This window comes from Magnolia sinica, chromosome 1 (assembly GCF_029962835.1).
Source record: "Magnolia sinica isolate HGM2019 chromosome 1, MsV1, whole genome shotgun sequence".
Taxonomy (NCBI): Eukaryota; Viridiplantae; Streptophyta; class Magnoliopsida; order Magnoliales; family Magnoliaceae; genus Magnolia; species Magnolia sinica.
This window is the reverse complement of record NC_080573.1, coordinates 56,654,390-56,666,600: the sequence shown is the minus strand read 5'-3', so window position 1 is coordinate 56,666,600 and position 12,211 is coordinate 56,654,390. Positions and strand designations below refer to the sequence as shown.

Sequence of the window (12,211 nt, the reverse complement as noted above, 5' to 3'; positions counted from 1 at the left end):
TAAAATGAATTATCAAGATCATTTAAATAAAATCAAGTCCAATCAACAATCTGACCTAGAGGATTTTGTTAGCATTGTTGACAGCACCTCGAACCTTGTTTAAATCCAGGTTGCAATCTGTGGCTATTATGTTATTTGTCTTTCTGTGAAGTTAGTGATGATTTCTGCATCAAACCCGGCGAAAGCAGCCCTAATGATAAAGTTGGATTGTAAACGCTTGAGATTTTCAAGTCTCATTGCATCTTTAAGCATTCAAAGAAAGGATAGTTAAGTGTTGAGCAATGGAGTTCAATTGATTTTGAAAAATCAAGATGCACTACATCATAAGTAAATACTGATAGAAGACAAAAAAGGAAACTCTAGAACAGAAACTAACCTCAACCCTTTGCCTCAACCATAGATATCTTCAATGGGTTCTTTTACCTCCAACATGTATGGTCATGTCACAGTGCAAGCAAAGGGAACTCTCATCTATATCGCAGTAAAAGAACGCTACATCCAGTTTCCAAGAATAAAAATAAGTTTAATTCTTTCTTAAGTTCAAGGAAAAGGACCTTTATGGCAAAAAAATTAAAAAAAAATGAATGCATACCCGGTGCATTTTCATATATGTCACAGCAGGAAACACCACTGGGTCAACAAGTCCTAGTAATGGTTAGCAAGCTTGTTACACATGTGAACCTGCCACTCCAATTAGTAGAACTTAGTAAGTTCTAACTAATGGTTACTGCTGCTAAAAATGCTGATTTTTGGTGTAACTAAATAATGGGAGAAATTTTTTTGCATTCAATAACTTAACTAAGATGGTGGTTTTTGAGCCCCAGAAGCAACTTTACACATGTCACATGTTGCCAGCGAACCACGTGTATGGACATCTGATGGAATATAAGATGAGAGTGAGACCAACCATGCAGCTTTAAATTCTTCCTTGTGTAGAGTATTAAAGTCTTCTAGCTGGGACAATTCTAGCCTTTTGATTGTGGCAAAAAAAAAAAAAGTACATTTTGGTTGAAAAATAGAGTGCCAGTCTCCATACAAATATCACATGACAATGAATTACAAGTAATAGAAATAAATAACAACATTTTTTGTACTTGAAAAGAGGGATGGCTAAAGTGACAATTCTACTTGCTAAGTTTTCTATTCACACTAAAAAAGGAAAAGAAAATAAAATAAAAACAAGTAACTTGAGAGCGAGTTTGAGAGTCAAAGAGATATAGCCCAGCTCTCGATGCCCACTACCAATTACGTTCTCCGTTTGCAGTTCCTGAAAATAGAGTCATATAGAAAAAAGGATACAGAGTGGACTAATAGATAATACATTTCTTGTAAGCTTTCGAATAAAACAGACAGATGGTAAGGAGATGTGTGAACATAAGGGAATGGATAGAGTAGATCTAACACAAACATCACTGCGAGTTTCATAGATAAAACACACATGGTAAATGAATGTTGGTGAAAAATAGGGTATTGTTAACTATGAGATAAACATATGAAATTGAAGGCAACACATTTATGTCTTCTTATAAAGATCAGGTAACTGCCCTTCTGTAAAGAAACTAATGACAGATTTAGTTTCAAAGCTGGTAGCTCATGTTCATAGTTAATGAATAAGTATCATATTCCTTATGCAACAATATCTACAAAACCATATGATTGTTTACCACTTTTTGATACCCATGCCATCTTTTTATTTTTGGAAAGTTAAACCCATACAATATTATCAAGAATGGCCATTACAAAAAAATAATAATAATAAATAAAATAAAATAAAAAAATAAAAAATAAAAATAAAGAAGAAGCTAAAAGTAAAAGAAACAAGAGATTTATAGAAAAATCAAAACCAACAAATTCAAGAATCGTTAAAAATTGAAAGTGGAGAAAAATAGATTCAAAACAAGCATGAAACCAAGTAGCATAGAACCTTGTAAGTTCTTAAACTTGAGTTGATTTGTTAAATAATATTTATCCCTCACCTTCTTTCCTTCAATAATCTCTAACACATCCCCATTAGCAATGTGTTGAGTTATCCCTTCTGCAATATCTATCTTCCTGACACCAGGCTCTCCAATAAGGTAAGGGTTGTTCTTTGTCCGCCTGCCCAAAATTTGCATCTCTTCCTATAAAGATCAGGTAATACATACAATAAATGATTTTGGAACCTCTGCCTCTTAACAAATAGATGATAGAGGTAAATTCATCTTTTAATTGGAGAAGGAATATTAGAGAAAACCTCTAACAAATCCATGTTCAAAGACATCCCATTGGCGAAAGGGAAACCAACTCCCCATCAAATGCTTTCAGGGAACCAATATATGATCCTCCTAACCAATTTGCCTGAAAAAGTTTGATAAGAGAAATTGTGAAATATGAAAGACGTGTTAAAGACTTTAGAATTGCTACCTGTCTAGTGAAATCATAAAAAGCTCATCTTCATTTGCAACAAGTTGAAAGGTTAACCGGCCATCGATAGAATAGATGCGGCCAAAAGAGAGAAAGGTAGGAAGTTCATGGAGACAGATGTTTTTGAAGTTCAAATACATGAAATTTCAATTTCATCTTTACATGAATCAATAAGAACCTTCATACTCAAGGCACTACCAACTTAGAAATTTTATTGGTCAAACAATGACAATGGATCTGTTGGTGAAAGAAACTTTATAAAATCACTAACTGCAGAAAACAATGTGACTGAGGTAAACACTTAAATGTATCATGTTTGTGAACCTTTGATTCCTCCAATTTTTAGCGTGAAAACAACATGTGGGCTATCAAATGGATCGGGCAAGAGAACCTCATCTAATTGCATGAAAACAACAATCAGTCATATTTATAAAGAAATGTCAAAATCATTATGCAAAAATCAGCATGAATTATAACACTAAACCTTTCTTGAAGACTCAGCCAGAAGAGAAGTAGGTGGGGCAAAACTGAAACTATTGGTATTGTAGCCAATGTTTCTCAAACCTCTAGCCTAATGATGAAATAATTGTAGCTCCTTAAAAAGTTAATTATTGCTGGAATATTTGCACTTCTTTCAATACACGGCATAATTATTTCCTAGAAATTAAAATCTTAAACACAATCAACAAAGACTAACAGTTGGAGTAACATGGAGCACAAATCAACTGGAAAAAACCAAGTTTTTGTTAATGATCATATCAAACATTTGGTATGCATGTTTCCTTTGGCATTTCCTCAAACATTCGGTACACATCACAATTCAAAAGCCTCGAATACCATTTTTTTTAAAGGATCCATTTAGTTGATGCAATGGCTTTTATTTTTCCAACTGTGAATGGGATTTTATGATCCCCTGATGAGTTAACTCTTTTTCTCCTTTCACATAGATTTTATTTTAATTTAAACTTTTCCAATCTTACCTAGAGAAAAAAAAGCACATTCACAAAACAGATCATATCATGGGAATCAGTAATTACTAGTTCATGAATAAATGATTCATACAGAAATAAAATGAGAAGGAAAACAATAAATAAAAAACCCTAACCCTAATGATATCATGTATTTTTAAAAAATAAAATAAAGATAATTAGTTCGTGCATTTAGCACGAGATCTACGAGAGAGGAATGATATGAAATTTATGAAAATGCCATTACAGTTTTTTAGAGGAATGGAGCCAGCAGTCTATCTAAAAATCCCTACTTTCCACTTGAATGTTTTTAATCTATCTGATTGATTAAGTGAACCTCACATGCACAAGAAATTGATATTTTAGAGGAATGGAGCCAGCAGTCTACATTCAAGATGGATGGGTTGCTCTAGAAAAAGAATTCTATAGATGAACTTGACTTCCATTTATACAACAGACCCATTCACAAATTGCAGAAGTATCAAGATCGGTGAAATAATTTCCTAGAAGTTTGTTAATTCAACATCCATGTATAGCCCAGTTCCTCTATACACTCGAACACATGCCAATCTGGCATACATGTGAGAGATCCAATACCCACCATATTGCTATGCTCGTGCGCACGTGTGAGGAGAGGCGTTCACAGCGGGGCATATAGTATGAGACAAGTACATGGAAACCATCCAATTGTTTCGCACATTGTAGCTCACCTAATGAGTGGATGGCCTCATTTTTAGGCCAGGGTCCAAAAAAATCTACGTGACAAAGTCCATATGATGCATAAGCCCAGATGTTTACCACATGGTGCCAACTTAACATGTGCACTAGCAAGTAGAGGGGCTGCATTATAGGCACATCAAATTTCTGTTTTTTCTTTTTTCCTTTTCCCTTTCAAGCAGTAGTTTTGGTTGAAAGATAAACATAAAGTTGCAAATTCAATTTCACACATTTATAGATCAGAGTTATCATGCAAAAAGTTGGCAATGGAAAATTTCAAACTTCTCAACTAAACAAAAGCAAAATAATTATTATTAAATGCTCAGCTATACACAGGCGATTAAAATCTAATGAAAAGACATCTAGTAGATTTAACCAGATCATCGAAATTGTGGGTCTCGTAACTCATTATGAGTGGAGCATCTCAAAATTCACACTGATCAAGCAATCCTTACTATCTGATTGATGGCTATCAAGTAGATGGTCAAAAGTAAATAGTGAGTAGTCCAAATTTGAAGGTGTTACAAATGGGAAAAAAACAAAATTACATCATCATCACAGCTGAATATCGATTTTGAATTCTAAAATGTTTGAAGATCTAAACAAAATTAGAAGTGACTTTTCCTCTAGTTTCATCAATTCCAAAAAAGGAAGCTAATAATTAGAAAAGCTTGATTTTTTTAACTTAAATTATCCATATTCAAGAATCACATTTCATTGGTCATGGCTTTTAAAGGTTTTTAATATAGTTTTTTTTTCTTTTGTGGGCTTTCATACATTTTCTTTTCTCATGAAAGGGATGACTTTTTTTTTCCTCATTCAAGCAAAAGACAATGCTTAGCCCAAAGATCATTCTTTCTTGAAATTTTCTCAAACCTTAAGACCCTTCGATGACAATTCACAAAATGCAATATAACTGTAATCCTACACCAGTTCCACCAGTTTTGCCATAATTTCTTCTTTCTATTATAATTATTATATGACTAAAAGCACAACCGATGGGGCTATTTATAGAATCAGTACTGGGTACGTACACATGCATACCTGTATCTTCTTCTTTTTCTTCTTCTTCTTCTTCTTCTTCTACGGCACCTTTAAGAAGCAATCCTAAAAAGGTAGAAAAAAGGTAGAAAAAGATGGAAGTGAGGTTAGAAATGTCTTCAAAGGAATTTATAGGTGGTTTTGACACTTGAATTTTGAAGAATCTGCATCTATAGTAATTGGATTCTTGAGAATTTCAGTATGTCAAGTTGTGTTTAACACCTTTAAATTTAAATAATCTCTAAGAATATGAAAAGTAGCAATCCAAAAATAAGCAACCCATAAAACATCATAGCTGTACGAGAAAAATAGAAACAACGCCCTGGCATGTAGTGGCCCTCCACAGCAACATCCATCTCATCTTATGACCAACAACCTCCACAACAACTACTACGGCCACACTAAACACATCCCATGTCTAGCAGCCTCCTCAGGCATTGCATGTTATCATACTCCTTAGCAACAAATGAGTTTATTGATCTGCTATTCATGACAAAGAATTATGAAAGGAAATGACTTCTCATAAAGATCAGAATTTTTTAATAAGTTTACAGGCATGTATAAGGCGGTCCATCTAGACAATCACATGTCTGAGAATGATACACATAAGCATGAAATCCAAGCCACATTGTTAAACATGGAGATGTGCAGATGGGCTGCCATAGACATGAAAGTGGGCTTAAGCTTAGATGGGCCTGAGTCGACAAGGGCCAAATTAGACATGAATGTGGATTGTGTGCGTGTGGCGTGAGTGTGTGGGGTTGTGTGTGCGTGTGTAAAAAATAAAAAAATAAAAAATAAAAAGAATCCCATACAGGCTAATTAGGGATTTCGAATCCCAAATCCAGCAATTAGGGATTTTCGAATCCCATACAGGCTGATTAGGGATTTTGAATCCCAAATCCAACAATTAGGGTTTTCTGATTTGAATCCCCAAATCAGAAATTAGGGATTTCAAATCCCAAGTCCCATGTTGGGGATTCCAGTCATATACCCCATAATCCAATTGAAATTAGGGAATTTTTTTTTTTTTTTGGATTCGAATCAGTCAATTAGGGATTTTAAATTCGAACCCCAAATCCAGTTGCCAGATTGGGGATTTTAATCTGGAATCAGATTGGGGATTCCATTAACATACCTGGAGTGAACTTTGCTCGATCTCGTGACAGATGTGGAACTCCTCGCCATCATCCATGGCTGTCACCTGTGAAAATCCTCCACTCAAGCTCCGGCAGCCAAGTCCGAGGCGAGAGAGAGAGAGAGAGGGCAGAGGGAGGGCAGCGAGAGAGGGCAGAGAGCAGGGAAAATGAAATGGGCGTGAGCAGGGGCAATTTTGTAAGGAACGGTTCGCCTCCGCACAGACCTAGAGACGGACTGGTGGTCGGTGTTCCGTGGGCCCTACCATGATGTATGTGTTTCATCCATTCCGTTCATCCATTTTTAAAGATCATTTTAGAGCTTTATGCCAAAAATTAGAGGGATATAAATCTCAGGTGGTCCACACCACATGAGAACAATAGTGATTGGATATCCACCATTAAAATCCTCCTAAGGCCCACTATACTGTTTATTTGGCATCCAATCTGTTGATTTGGTCATACAGGACCAAATGAAGGGAAAAAACAAAAATCAGCTTGATCCAAAACTTTTATGGCTACCAAAATGTTTTTAATGGTCGACGCTCATTCAACACTGTTTCCTGTAATGTGGTCCACTTGAGATTTGGATATATCTCATTTTTGGTCTCATATTGTAAAATTATCTGTAAAAATATATGGATGGCATGGATGAAACACATACATCATGGTGGGGGCCACAGAGCACCGACCACCAGCCATTAGCTGGTGTCAGGGGAGTAGTCAATCCATTCCCAAGCGTACTGAGTAAATCCTGTGGGGCCCACCATGATTTATTCATTTTATCCACTCCATCCATCCATTTTAACATATAATTTTATTACATAAGCTCAAAAATGAAGCCTATAAAAATCTGAACTGGACCACATCATATGAAACAGTATAAATTGAACGTCTACCATTGAAAAATTTTGGGAGGCCACTGAAGTTTTGGATCAAGTTGATATTTTAGTTTTCCCTTCATCCATGTATTTGTGATCTATTGAATAGGTTGGATGACAAATAAAAATCACTGTAGGCCATAGGAAGATTTCAACGGTGGAAATCATTATTCCCACTGTTTCCTGTGGTATGGTCCACTTGAGCTTTGGATATGCTTTAATTTTGGGCTCAACCACTAAAATGATCTGGAAAAATGGATTGACAGTGTGGATAAACCAAATACATTCACTGTGTCATTGCTAACTGGATACGGCAGGGTAGGATGCAATGTGCATTGAAACCCTTTCGGGGGTCACAAAAGTTTCGGATCAATATGAAATTTGTTTTTCCTATTCATCCAAGTATTTGGACCACACCACATGAAATGGTGTTGATTGAATATCCAACATTAAAAACTTCTTGTGATTGAGCCAAAGTATAAGGCAGATTCAAAGTTTGAGTGGACCCCATCACAAAAAATAGTGGGAATTGAATGCCTACCATTAAAACCTTTACTTTGGGCTGTAGAAGTTTTCAACCAAGATAATATATATGCTTTCCCTTATTCCATGTTTGTATTAACTTATAAATAGGTTGGATCTCAAATAAACATTGCGGCGGGCCCTAAAAAGGTTTCAATAGTGGGTGTCACTATCCCACTCTTTTCTATGGTGGGTCCACTTGAACTTTGGATCTGCCCCGTCAGTCAGATGCACCATTCCATGGTGGGCCACGAGCTTAAAAATAAAGTCAATCCATGACTTGGGTGGGCCACACCACATACTATAGTTGAGAGGGTTACCCTCCCATTAAAACATTCATAATCATTTATTGGGCCCACCTAGATGTGGTTCATAGATACAACTCATTCATTATGTGTGTCCCACTTAGATGAGGAGTCGGCCCAAGTTTCATACACATCCAAAACTCATGTGGGCCCCACCAATTAAATGCTTTTATATGTTTTAGGGATGTCTTCACATAGTTTTAGATGCTATGGCCCACCTGAGTTTTGTATACGACTGATTTTTGGACTTAAAGGGGACACATCTAATGCATGGTGTTGATGTTCTACATACATCATGGTGGGGCATACACAGATTAACCTCATGGGAAGTTCCCATGAGGTGACCTTATAGTACCATTTCATTATTTAGGTAACTCCTTCATGGGTGTTACTCTAACTGTGTAGGGCCCCACCTTGATATATTTTATGTATATCGACACCGTCCATATATTTTTCCATCATATTTTAGGATATGATTTCAAATCATTAGAACTCAATCATCTCAGGTGGGTCATAGTAATCAAAACAATGATGAATAACTATTAAAAACTTTTTGAAGCCCACAAAAGTTTTGGATCAATTTGATCTTTGTAGTTTACCTTCATCTAGATCTTCTTTACATTATCAACAAGTTGGATTGCATATAAACATTACTAAAACCTTACGATGGGCTCTTTATAATTTTTAATGGCGAGGTACTATATAATCATTCTTTCTAGTGGTGTGGTCCACTTAAGATTTAAATCTACACAATTTTTTATACCCGACCAAAAAATGGGTTGGAGAAACATAGGGGCGATAAGGATATACAACACATCATCAAAATCTCACTTTTGTTATCTAACTTTTCAATTTTTCTTGTCAAAATACAAAATTAGTTTTAAATATATATATATATATATATATATATATATATATATATATATCTATATATATATTTTACAATTTGTCAATTTTTTCACAATTTTGTTTAATTTCTTAAATTCTTTTTTAAAATATCATTTTTTTTAATCTCACTTTTGTTATATAACTTTTCAATTTTTCTTGCCAAAATACAGAATCTAGTTTTCTTTTTAAAAAATTTTTTTACAATTTGTCAATTTTTTCACAATTTTGTTTAATTTTTAAATTTGCTTTTTCAAAATATCATTTTTTTATCGAAATCTTGTTATATAACTTTTTAAATTTTCTCATCAAAATACAAAATCTAGTTTTCTTTTTTAAAATTATATATATTTTTACAATTTGTCAATTTTTCACAATTTTGTTTAATTTCTTATATTTTCTTTTTTAAAATATCATTTTTATCGAAATCTTTTTTTTTCAAAATTATCAAGATTATTCAAAGTTCTTAAATTTTTTTTTCAAAATCTAGATGTTTATAAAATTATTTTTTTTGTTTTTAAAAATTTAAAATTTTCCTAAACATTGTTAATTATTTTTCTAAGCTTCTCAATTATTTTTTTCAAATTTCATAATTTTTTTGTTCTTAATTTTTGACCTAAGCATTAGAGACAGTTTAGGACCGCCGTGTCTAATGCACGGTCTTTGACAGTCTCAAATGACTGCTATAAGATGGCTAAAGACCGTCTCTAACGCAGACGGTTGACCGTCTCAGATTACCAGTAAAAGACGGCCAGTGACTGTCTCTAATGCAAATGGTCCTTGACAGTCTCAAATTACTAGTAAACGACAGCCAATGACTGTCTCTAATGCGGACAGTCTTTGACCGTCTCAGATTACTGCATATAAGATGGTCAAAGACTGTCCTTTATTCCAGACGGTCGATAGCCATCTTTTCTCTGAAGTTAACGACGAATTCTGACCATCTTAAATGATTTTTGGACATTCAACATTTTAAGACTATTAAGGACAATCGAGAGCTGTCTAAAATTTTAGACTCTAAAGCGCCTTTAAACCAAGGAATTTTCTAGACGGTCCACAACCATCTCGAAATCCGTCTTCTTTTTTTTTTTTTTTCACAGGTAATCAGTCAACATTCACTTCATCCATATAAATTGAGTACAAGCATTTCCTACAACAATATATTTTGCTTTTGCAGTAGACAAGGATACTAAGTTTTGCTTTTTGCTCATTTAGGAGACTAAACAATTTCCAATGTAGAAACATCCACCACTAATGGATTTTCTATCATCGATATTTCCTTCCCAATTTGCATCGGTATATCTTGCTATTTAAATTGATGTTTCATGAGGATACCACTGACCAAGATTAGTAGTTCTTGCAACACATTTAATTATGCATTTGATAACTGATAAATGAGATTCTTTAGGATCAGATTGATATCTTGGACAAATACCAATACTAAATGAAATATCTTGTCTACTAGTAGTTAAATAAAGTAAGCTACCAATTATGTTTCGATAAATATGAGAATAAACACTCTTACCTAATTCTTCCTTGGATAGTCTAAGTGTTGTAGTCATAGGAGTATTGAAATTTCTCCCATTTTCAAATCCAAACATTTTAACCAAATTATGTGCATACTTGGTTTAGGAGATGAAAATTCTATCTTCGAGCTGCTTTACTTTAAATCCAAGAAAATATGTTAGTTCGCTAATCATACTTATTTAGAATTTAGATTTCCTATGTTATGCAAACTTAGACGATAGATTAGCACATGTAGATCCATAAATAATATCATTAACATAGATTTGAACAATCAAGATATCATTATTCAATTTTTTAACAAACAAAGTTTTGTCTACACTTCCAGAGATTTAGTTAGCTTTTCATACCATGCTCTTGACTCTATGACTCAACCGTCACGTATATTGACAAACCATGGTACTTTTATTTGGGATTTTTAAAACCCTTCAGTTGTTCAACATAAACTTCATCATTCAAGTCACCATTTAGAAAAGCACTCTTAACATCTGTTTAATGTATTTTAAAATTTTATAATAAGCAACAGAAATAAATAATCTAATAGATTTAAGGCGAGCAGTTGGTGCAAAACTTTCATCATAATCAATTCCTTCTATTTGAGTTTAACCTTGCATAACCATTCGTGCCTTCTTTCTCATAATATTTCCAAGTTCATTAGATTTTTTTTAAAAATCCACTTAGTTCCAATAACATGTTTATCAAATGGTCTGGGAATAAGATACCACACATCATTTACAAATTAATTCAGTTTATCATGCATAGCTAAAATCCAGCTTTCATCAACTAATGCTTCATTTATGTTGGGCGGTTCTATTTGGGAAGTAAAACAAACATGATTGCAAATATTTTCCAATTATCTTTTGGTTTGAACATTAGTAAGAGGGTTACCAAGTATTTGTTCAGTTGGATGGTCTTTTATCAACCTTAACTCAATCGAATCTAATTTGGATGATGGTTCACTTTGATTAATCATAATAATATCACCATCACCATCGTTTTAGTGAAGATTGGGATTGATCGACAAATCATCAATTGCAACATTTATCAAATCTTGAATTACCCTAGTTCTCTTAGTTAGAACATGATATGCATGACTACTTAATGCATATCCCAAGAATATTTCCTCATCACTTTTTGCATCAATTTTTTTTTTTTTAAATTTTCATGGTCACGTAAAATGTAACACTTGCTTCCAAAAGTATGGAAATATTTTACGTTGGGTTTTTTCTTAAACAACATTTCAAATGTTGTTTTTTTCTTTTCTTTTTTTTTTTTCTTTTTTTTTAAAGCTCTAATGTAAAACAGTAAATTATATAGCAGGTAGTATTCACCGTTTCAGCCTATAGATATTTAGACAATTTCATACTATTCAACATTACGCTTGCCATTTCCTGCAATACTCTATCCTTTCTTTCAACAACTCCATTTTGCTGGGGTGTTTTGGGAGCTAAAAATTCATGCAATATACCATGACCATTGCAGTATTTCTCAAAATTGCTATTTTCAAATTTTGTTCCATGATTATTTCTTATTATGACTACAAATATTTCTTTTTTTAGTCGGAATGTGTTTAATAAGTTTTTTGGCCTCATCAAAAGCATCCGATTTTTCTCTTAATAATGCTACCCAAGAGTATCTAGTGTAGTCATCAACTACGACTAGAAAGTATTTCTTTCCTCTTCTACTCTTCGTTCTTATTGGTCAGATTAAGTCCATGTGGAGAAGTTCAAGAGGTCTAATAGTGGCTACGGAGTTCACTTTCTTGTGACAACTTCTAATTTGCTTGCCAACCTGAAAAGCAACACATACTTTATTTTCTTTCTTTCTCA

At 33.8% G+C, this 12,211-nt stretch overlaps 1 long non-coding RNA gene across 1 annotated transcript; it reads right to left on the bottom strand.

The window, feature by feature from the left end:
* Window positions 1–1,220: 1,220 nt before the first annotated feature.
* Window positions 1,221–2,351, bottom strand: LOC131244281 (uncharacterized). Its single transcript, XR_009170251.1, has 3 exons — window positions 2,234–2,351; window positions 1,977–2,120; window positions 1,221–1,267 (listed from the first exon to the last, which is right to left on the bottom strand). It is a non-coding gene; the product is annotated as an uncharacterized LOC131244281 (long non-coding RNA).
* Between the last annotated feature and the right edge of the window lie 9,860 nt (window positions 2,352–12,211).